The sequence below is a fragment of the Gossypium raimondii genome, chromosome 2 (genome assembly GCF_025698545.1).
Source record: "Gossypium raimondii isolate GPD5lz chromosome 2, ASM2569854v1, whole genome shotgun sequence".
NCBI classification, from domain to species: Eukaryota; Viridiplantae; Streptophyta; class Magnoliopsida; order Malvales; family Malvaceae; genus Gossypium; species Gossypium raimondii.
Window position 1 is genome coordinate 20,395,660 of NC_068566.1, and position 11,156 is coordinate 20,406,815.

At 34.4% G+C, this 11,156-nt stretch overlaps 1 non-coding gene across 1 annotated transcript; it reads left to right on the forward strand.

The window, feature by feature from the left end:
- The first annotated feature begins 8,656 nt into the window (after positions 1–8,656).
- LOC128039431 (small nucleolar RNA R71) lies at positions 8,657–8,761 on the forward strand. Its single transcript, XR_008193934.1, has one exon. It is a non-coding gene; the product is annotated as a small nucleolar RNA R71 (small nucleolar RNA).
- The last annotated feature ends 2,395 nt before the right edge of the window (positions 8,762–11,156 follow it).

The window sequence follows — 11,156 nt, forward strand, 5'->3', positions numbered from 1 at the left end:
TCCCTTTTCTTACCTGTTGAACCATCTAGAATTAGATGGGATACACGGGAAGGCTCACACAAAGCGTGCTTAAACAGATAACCGTAACCTTTCCTTTACAACATTGCTCACACAAGCTATGAAATAGGCCTGCTTACATGAGCTGTGGGTCAGAATGTAAGCTACATGATGCTGCTCACACGATTTGTGGAGAATCCGCAATAATTGTTGGACCTAAGCCATTGGTAGGACATTCAAGATCAGTACCCGGAACATGATATACGTCATTTATTCATAGTATTGAGTGGTTTATGCATCGATCATTTGCATTATAAATAACATATTGACATTCAATTAAATAAAATGAATATAATAACCATTCATACGAACTTACCTCTATGACTAAGGGCGTGGAAGTTAAATTGAGCTAATTCGAAGCTTTAGCTTTACCTTGATCTAGGTCCGTACATGGTTTAGCTTGATCTAAATAAACAATTTCAATCCATTTAATACTTCTAGTATTCAATTTAATCCACATTTCAAATTTATGAAAAATTACTATTTCGTTTCTAACATTTTAACTTTTCACAATTTAGTCCTTAAACTCATAATTTGAAATCTAAGCATTTTAATCGTTATCATAGGCTAACTGAATTCTTTTGGGACTTATACCAACCCGAATAAATCATCATTTCATAAATTTAACGAGAATTTTGACTATTTTTACAAACCAATCCCTAAATACAATTTCATTAAAAATCACTTTACAAAACTTGTTTATTTCTCATCAAAGATTCATACTCTATCATTTAACATCAAAAACCATTAAAGAACATTCATGGCATAACCCTCAACCTTTAACAGTTTTACAAATTGACCCCCAGGCTAGCTAGATTAAGCTAAAACGATTACAAAACCATAAAAATAATTAAAAACGGGGCTTAGAAACACTTACATGCAAGAGAGAAGACTAGCCGAATACTCAAACTCTAAAAATAGCCATTTTTTCTTTAATTTCGGTGATGATGAGAGAATGAAGAAGATGACACCATTTTTTTTTAGGTTATTTTAGTTTTAATTTCCAATTTACCATTTTATCTTTTAAAAATCATTAAAATTTCAATAAAACCTAACCCATATAAATTCACTAACTAATAAAATGGTCTAATTACATTTTAAGTCCTTTAGTTTAAGATTACATAACCATTTTACCCTTTTAACTAATAGAACTCAACTTTTACCCTTTTTATGATTTAGTCCTTTTACTTAAATAACCATTTCAACATTAAAATTTAAATGAAATTTTTATGACCTTAATAAAATCCTGTAAACATTAAAATAATAAAAAATTAATAATTTACTTGTCAAATTTGTGGTTCCAAAACCACTATTTCGATTTCCCTTGAAATGGGCTATTACAACTCTCCCCCTAAAGGAATTTTCGTCCCCAAAAATCTTGCCAGAAAATAGGTTCAGGTATTGCACTTTTATAGGTTCTTCCGATTCTCAGGTAGCTTCTCCAATTTTGTGTTGTTCCAGAGAACTTTCACTGAAGTTATACTTTTATTTCTTAATTCTTTAACTTTCCAAGCTAAGATTCTGGTTGGTTCTTCACTGTATGTCATATCTAGCTAAATCTCAACATCTACAAGTGAAATCACGTGCGAAGGATTTGATTGATACCATCGTAACATCGATACATGAAACACATTAAGAATCTTTTCTAACTCTGACAGTAGAGATAACTGATAAGGTACTGGTCCAATTCTCTCAATGATCTCGTACAACCTGATGAATCGCGGACTAATCTTCCCTTTTTAGCCAAACTAGAGAACTTTTCTCCAGGGTGATACCTTCAAGAATACTCTATCACCGACTTGAAACACAATATCTTTTCTTTTCAAATATGCGTAGGATTTTTGATAATAAAAAGTAGCTTTCAAACTCTCTCGTATCACTTTGACCTTTTCTTCAGTTTCTCGAATCAGATCAACACTGAATATCTTTTTCTCACTCAGACTAACCATTAGTCTTTGGATGAAATGTTGTACTAAAATGTAGTAGAGTACCCAGAGCTTTATGTAACTTAGTCCAGAATCGAGAAGTAAATCATGGATCCCTATCAGAGATAATAAATACTAGCACACCATGCAATCTGATAGTCTCAGAAACATACATTTCAACTAACTTTTCAAGTGAATAATATGTACGTACAAGAATAAAATGTGCAGATTTTGTCAAACGATCTACAATAACCTTGACATCGTTCTTTCTCAAAGGTAGAGTTAATCCCAATACAAAATTCATTGTGATACGTTCCTATTTCCACTCTAGAATCATCACAGATTGCAATAAACTAGAAGGTACTTGATGTTCGGCTTTAACTTGCTGACAGATCAAACATTTTGATACGAATTTTGAAATCTCTCGTTTCATACATGACCACCAGTACATCTGTTTCAAATCACCGTACATTTTATTACTATTTGGATGTGCCGACAAGCTACTATTGTGAGCTTCCTGTAAAATCTTCTGAATTAGATCAGAATTCTTCGGGACACAAATTATATTTTTGAAGTACAAACTATCATCAGAATCAACATGAAAATTTGAATCAAGTGCCAACTCAATTTGTTTCCATTTAGAGATCAAATCCGCATCATATTTCTGAATGTCAACAACCTGTTACAAAAACGTCAGTATTACTTCTAATTCAGCTAAAATTGAACCATAATCAATCAACATCAACCGTGTGATCAAAGGTCGCAAAGTAAACAAAGATTTTCTACTCAAAGCATCAGCAATGACATTAGCCTTTCCTAAGTGATAGTCAATGACCAAGTCCTAATCTTTCAACAATTCAAGCCATCCATGTTGTCTCAAGTTCAGATCTTTCTGTGAAATCAAATAGTTCAGGCTTTTGTGATCTGTAAAAATATGACTTTTTTCTCCATACAAATGGTGTTGCCAAATCTTTAAAGCAAATATAATAGTTGCAAGATCTAAATTGTGAGTCGGATAATTCTTTTCGTGTGGTTTCAACTATCAAGAAGCATACGCTACAACTTTGCCTTATTGCATAAAAACATAGCCTAAACCATTCAATGAAGCATCACTATAAATTACAAGTTCCTTACTGGACTCTGGCTAAACCAACACAGATACCTCAGTTAACAATGCTTTCAACTGGTTAAAACTTTGCTGTCACTTTTCAGACCATTCGAACATGACATCTTTTTGAAGTAGTTTTGTCAACGGTGCAATAATCATCGAAAAGCCTTTGACAAATCTTCTATAATATTTGGCTAAACCCAGAAAAATTTTGACTTTTTAAACATTTCTCGAAGGCTTTCAGTCCACTATAGCTTAGATTTTACTTAGATCAACTCTAATACCATCTGTCGACACCACTTGTCCCAAAAATCTGACTTTTCAAAGCCAAAATTTACATTTACTAAATTAGAAAATAATTGTTTCTAACATAGAGTCTGCAAAACAACTCTCAAATGATGGGCACGCTTTGTCTATTCATGGGAATAAATCAAAATATCATCAATGAATACAACAACAAATCTGTCTAAACACAGCCTGAATATTCTGTTCATTAAATCCATAAACACAGCAGGTGTATTGGTCAAATTGAATGGCATAACAAGAAATTCATAATGACTGTACCCAGTTCTGAAAGCATTCTTCGGCACATCCAAGTGTTTAACTCGTAGCTGATAATATCCAGAATGAAGATCGATCTTTGAAAACACTGTTGCACCTTTCAGCTGATTAAACAAGTCATCTATACGTGGTAAGGGATCTTTGTTCTTAATCGTAACTTTGTTGAGCTATTTATAGTTGATACATAATCGAATTGACCTGTCTTTTTTCTTAACAAATAACACAGAAGCACCCTAAGGAGAAAAATTGGGTCGAACAAAGCCCCTATCTGTCAACTCTTGCAACTGTGCTTTCAACTCTTTCAACTCAGTAGGTTCCATTTTATACAGAGCTATTAGAGATGTTCTTGGCGTTAACTCAATAGCAAACTCAATCTCTCTAATCTGTGGTAACCTTGGTAATTATTCTGGAAATACATCTGTGAACTCACACACAATCGGAACTTACTCTAATTTCAATTCTAAAACACTAGAATGAAATATATATGCGAGATATGCATCATATCCCTTTCTAACATATTTCTGTGCCATCATAGCTGAGATAATATTAGATGTATCATCTAGTCTATCTGATTCAATTCAGATCTTTTCACCATTCTAACATATTAACACAATATGCTTTCGTGTACAGTTTACAACAGCATCAAGTTGAGTTAACTAGTCCATACCCAAAATCACATCAAACTCATCAAATGGTAACAACATCAAATATGATGGAAAGTTGCAACCTTGAATCATCAAAGGATAGTTTTTACAAACTTTATCAACTAAATCATATTGACTAGAGGGTTCGTTACTTTAATCACATATTTAATAGACTCAAAAGGTATTTTCTTATCCGTTACTAAAGTTGTGCATACATATGAGTACGTTGACCCCAGGTCAATCAAAGCATTAACATTAGTATCAAAGATAGAAAATGTTCCCATAATCACATCAGGTGTTGAAGCTTCCTCTCAAGCACAAATCACATAAGCCCTAGCTAGTGCCTATGCTTTAGATCTAACAGCAAAATCTTTTGTTCCACCTCGATTGTTACCCGCATTTCCAGTGTTTCGGGGTGGTCTCCCTTTCACAGCTGTATTACTCGAATGAGTATTCTTAACCTTCTCCTTATCTAATCTCTCAGGGTAATCTCTAAGAAAATGATCATAAGAACCACATTTAAAACACGACTCATCTTTCAGTTTGTATTCACCAAAGTGTCGTCTATTACACTGTTGACATTCAGGCTTGTTGTTTTCGACACTACCCACACTTGCTACAGATGTAGCCTGAGGTTTTGAGCTCGAATACTGCTTTCCTTTATCTATCCCAAAATAACCTTCTGAAGCTGATGAACGATTGTAGAATTCCTTTGATTTCTTTAATGGTAACGAGAACGAATTTCCCATAGGTCACTTTCCCATATCATCAGAATTGACTTTTCTTTTTTCTTTCCTAAGTTCTTTAGCCTTGTGCACTCTATCAATCAAAACCACAAATTCTTTCAGCTTAAGAATCCCGACTAGAAACTTGATGTCTTCATTTAAATCGTTTTCAAACCAAGTGCACATAGCAACTTCTGTTGGTACACATTCCCAGGCATACTTACTGAGTCATACAAACTGAGTCATACAAATTCTTTCTCGTACTTAGCTATTGACATACGGCCTTGTTTCAATTCTAAAAATTCTTTACATTTCTTATCAACAAATTGCTGGCTAACATATTTCTTTCTAAACTCTATTTGCAAGAATTCCCAATTCACACGATCTATAGGCACTACGACAATCAATGTGTTCCACCACTAGTACGCCGGGTCTTTCAATAGAGAAACAACACATTTTAAGCATTCAACCGATGTACAAGATAGCTCGTCAAATACCTTCACAGTGTTTTCTAACCAGAAATCAGCTATTTCTGGATCATCTTTGGCTAAACCGTGAAATTGTCCAGCTCTATATTTTAAAATTTTGTCAATCGGAGGCTTGCTTGCATGTATTTGTTCAAAAACCTGAGGAATTACAGGGACCGATTGGGATACGAGATGGGGTGGAGATCATTGAGCCAACAGGTTTGTTCTTACGAACTCTGTAAACCATTCAGACATCATCTGGAAGAAGGCTTCTTTAGCCTCTTCTCCCTAGCCCTCAGACACGGGCCTACTACCACTAGAAGCTACTCTGTGAATTGAGGCTTGTGCATTACTTTTAACCTCATCAGAATCAGCTCGGTTGGATGACATCTTATCGATATGAAACATAGTTCAATTTGAGTCAGGAGTTATCACAGTATCATAGGTTATAAAATGACATGTATTTCTAGACTCCATATATGCTACATTCAGTCTGAGAATCGACTAAATCGTAGCTCTGATACCACTAAATGTAACACCCTTAGCCCATTTCTACTATCGAAATAGGGTTACAGAGCATTATTGTACAATCGGGATAATTTAAACTTTAAATCATTCAATAATTTAATCATAACATAAACCATTCATAAACATGCATCATGTCCCTAAATAAAGCCCTAGATGCCCTAACAAAACTTGGGACAAATTTGAAACAATTAAGAAAATTTGGGAAAAGTAGCAAAGCTTGAAAATAGGGGTCACATGGTCCTGTGGCCAGGCCGTGTCCTCACCTATTTAACTCTTTGAGTACGGTCACACGCCCATGTGGCAGGCTCTGTAACTCTCTCAATTGTCCCACACACCCGTGTGCCATGCCATGTGTTGGACCGTGTAACTCATTGACTTGCCTACAAAGGAACCCTCAAATGACACAGTCATGTGTCCCACACAGCTGAGTTACACGCTCATGTCTCAGGCCATGTGGACCCAAAATTCACCTAGAATCAAACAATTTCTAAGACCATTTCATGCACAATCATTCAACCCATTTAAGCAAACTTTAAAGGGACTTAAAAATCACCAAAACACACATAAAAATGCCTATTTCAATATCCTAATTCAACTAGTCAATATGTCATTTAAAGGCACCACATACAACAACCAAACATTATCTACTTATACATGTTTGTATGCTTAATTCCATGCATAGAATTCTAGACCATTTAGGTATTAAAACATATCGCAATTAGCCATTTCCAAATCCTACAAAACATACCATGAAAGACCATTAACAAACCATTACAAACTTACCAATGAACTTTATATACATGCACTTATAAGTGAAGCTAATACATATCATCTTATACATTTCAAATTACCAAATCACCATAAAATTCATAACTAAAACATCTAAATTACTAATACATATCATCTTATACATTCCATTATACACCTTGGCCAAAACATTTAAAAACTACTGATATATTTGTTGGATAGGTGTGATAGATCTCCAACGAGCTTCCAACCAAATCGAGCTTCTAATAATCTATAAAACATAGAAAAGAAGCTACATAGCACCAATGCTTAGTAGGCTCCTATAAACAAAACTTAACTTACAATATAAATTGCATAATATAAGCCTAAGCATGAAATCAACCATAACCATAAGCTTGGCATAAGCCTAACAACAACATTAAGTTCACAAGTTAGTACACTTGTTCATATATATATATATGAAATCATCTATACGATATGTGATTCATCATGTATAAACACAACATGTTGCACCTTCAGTGTTCCATAATATCATAATTCAATCCAAATGCATACTTACCTTTTCGTTCCCTTTTCTTACCCGTTGAACAATCTAGAATTACATCGGATACATGGGAAGGCTCACACAAAATGGCCTGAACATATAACCGTAACCTTTCCTTTACAACATTACTCACATGAGACATGAAATGGGCCTACTCACATGAGCTGTGGGTACAAATGTAAGCTATACGATGTTGCTCACACGAGCTGTGGAGAATCTGCAACAAATGCTAGACCTTAACCATCGATAGGATATTAAAGACTAGCACCCGAGACATGAAATCCTTAATAAAATGCCTAAGGTTCAATCAAGACCAAATCTACTTCATTTCTTCATAGTTTTGATTGGTTTATGCATCAATAATTTTCATTATAAATAACATAATATCATTCAATTAAATAACATGAATATAATAACCGATCATACGAACTTAACATAAATATAATATCATTTTCTGCATATGACTTTTCTATTGTAGGAACATCAACTGTTGGTTGACTTTCCTCTTTTTCAATAGGCTCATTTTCAACCACAACCTCTTTGGGTTCCAAAATCTTACCACTTTGTAATGCAACCACCTTGGAATATTCCTTACCCAAACTCCTTGGATTTTCTATGTTGTTTGGCAAGGCTCCTTGTGGTCTACTACGAAGCTCAGTAGCTAGCTGACCCATTTGGTTTACCAAATTTTTCAATGTTGCTGCTTGACTTTGGATCAAATCGTCATTTTTTGCCATGTACGCCTTCAACAAGTCCTCCCCGCTATTTGATGACTCAGCTTGAGGTGGTTTTGGAGCTTTTTGACAAAACCCTTGGGATTAGATGGGTCTATGTTACATATGATTATTCAGTCCATTTCCTTCGTTAAATTAGGAAAAGTTCAGATCATTCCGCCATGATAGATTGTACAAGTTGGAATTTGGTCATTGTCCACTTCTGTTTTGATACTGATTCATTGCATATCAAACAGACTCAGGGTTTCAAGGGCAATTCTCAAAAGAATGACCATCCCCACAATACACACAGGAAACAACATCATACTAACTTAGTGATTGAGCTGCAACATTATTCAAACCATTAGTGGTAAACTATTTTAACATTGAGGAAATAGAAGATACTTGAGCAGAGAAAGAAGTTAGCACATCCACTTTATACACAACAGCTACTCGTCTTCTAATAACTAATCTATTTTTCGATCATTGGTAATTGTTCCTAGCGATCCTTTCGATGATCTCATAAGCCTCGTTATAAGACTTAAACAAAATTTCACCACTCATAGAAGCATCTACCATTAATCTTGTATGTGCGTTGAGACCATTATAAAATGTTTCCAATTGGATAAAATGAGGAATCCCATGATGAGGACACTTACGAACCAACTCCTTGAATCTCTCCCATACCTCATATAAGGACTCGTCATACAATTGTTGAAAAGTACTTTCTCATTTTGCAATTTTGCGTTCTTGCTTGGTATGAAATACATTACCAAAAACCTTTTGCTAATTATTTCCATGTAGAAATTAAACTTGTTGGTAATGAATTTAGCCATGCTCCTGCTCGATCTCACAATGAGTATGGAAATAACTTCAACCTTAACGCATCTTCAGTCACACTAGCTATCGTAAATGAATCACTCACCTCAATGAATAATCGAAGGTGAAGATATGGATCTTCCATGGCCATACCACTAAACGGACCCACCATTTGGAGGATTTGAAGCATCACTGGTTTCAATTCAAATTAGGGTGCCTCGATATCTTGCCTTCTGATTCCCTGATTTAATTCATTAAAGAGTGGCATAGCGTATTATTTTATGGCACAATCCCTATCATCAACAATAAGGATTGGGTTGTGCATATGATTCTCTCCATTACCTTGTCCATCGTTTTGATTTCCAAGGTCCACCTAGGCTTGTCTTTGAGCTAATCTCTTGTATCTTCTCTATTTAAATATCCGCTCAATTTCAGGGTCTACAGGTAATAGATCAATGATTTGATCTATGCTCATGAACACCTGATAATAAATCACAAATAAAGAATAAATTAGTGATGTTAGAAATTAATTAAAAACCAAATTGCAAAAATAATTTCATAAAGAATAATTAAGGCAACAGTCTCCAACAATGGCGCCAAAAACTTGTAACGGGATTTTGTGCAAGTGTACATAGTCATTTAAGTAATAAGGAAGTAAAATGAGTTATCGACTCCACAGGGACTGTGTATGTTAATCGGTTATTTGTAAAATTATAAGTTAACAAATTAGTGGTAAGAACACAATACTTTGAGCGGTGGATGATTAAACTAAATTATCTAGATGTAAGATGATCCCTGTGCAATTAAATCTAAGTGCAAATGATCTAATTGTATGAATAGATTTTACCAACAAAAACATAATTTCAACAATCAATAACTTGAATAGGCTAGGATAATCATATTAATGAATTTAATTAATTTTCATCATGCTTAACAATGTTTAGAAAACTTTCCATGGCAACTTGGTTGTTTATAAGTTTGGAAACCAAATTAAATCCTCTCGGATCTTTTACTTAGTGAAACATGCATTTCACTGATCATAAACAATTAAGTTTGAAATAGTTTAATCACATAAACCCAAAAACCATGCAAGATAATAGAGCTAACTAAAGATATTATGGACCTCTAATTTAGTTAGGTTTAATGATCTAAATTGAGCATTGGACTTTTTAATTATGAGTCTACTAGCCCTCGTCTGGTTAGGATCACTCAGCTGATCTGAATGCATCCAATCACTTATGAATGAAATACATATTGATTTTAATTGAAAACATGATCGACTAAGGCACAAACACGTTAAACATGAATCAAACCAATATTATTGTATTAACATAATCATCCTAGCTAAATAGAATTAAGCTATCACTATTCATTGCAAGATAAATAAACAATTAGCAAACATGTTTAAATTAAACAACAATGAGGAAAAAGTAAACTCTAATTCAGTTCAGCAGCCTTTCGAATCTTTCGGACTGAGGTTTTTCTCTGATCAGTCTGTTGCTCCTTTGCTAAGGGTTTCTCAAGGTGGCCAGACAGGAGATGGTCTTGACAAGCCTTTTGTTGGCTAAAGAATGGAAATGGGGATGGAGTGGCTAGGCGTGGAAATGGAGAAGAGAAATGAGAGAATAAAATAATGAGAGGTACTTGATGAATGAATGGGTTAAGGGATGATTTGAAAAGTGAAAAGTGTGTGGTATTTACAGGTGAAGTTGGTGGATGATTTTTCTAAAAATAGCATCACATATACCTTGATTCTCTCCCTCCCATGGCCGACCATGATTTGTGGAAAGCTGGGTGATTTAGTAGCTTGATTTGAGCACAAGATCATGCTATATTTAGCCATGGATGATTTCTCAAGCAAACCTTGTGTGCTAATTTCAAAAATTCTTCCAAGTGTAGGGACCTCCAAATATTTATCTCAAAGTTGATTTTTGGTTACCCAAGTGTGGTTGTCAAATTGGGCTTCTTTCCTTCTAGATTGGACGGGTTCAATGACCCAGTAAACTTGTAGACTGATCCAACATATATCATCCTTTTTTATTGGTTCAAGATGATAATTAAATGACCCAATTTTTCATGGTAGTTAATGTCCAATACATGAGAAAATAGCTCTTGTACATCCACTATAACAGCCTATTTTCAATGGTGTCGGAAAAAGTGGTTTTGAGGCCACAAAATTTGACGAGTAAGTTAGTAAATATTATTATTTAATATTTACGAGTCAATTGTGGCTTTGAAAAGGTTTTTGATTTGATAGTTTATGTTATTTAAACAATTTATTGAGTTCAAGTGGTAAGACTTTAAGGTCAAGTGGTTTT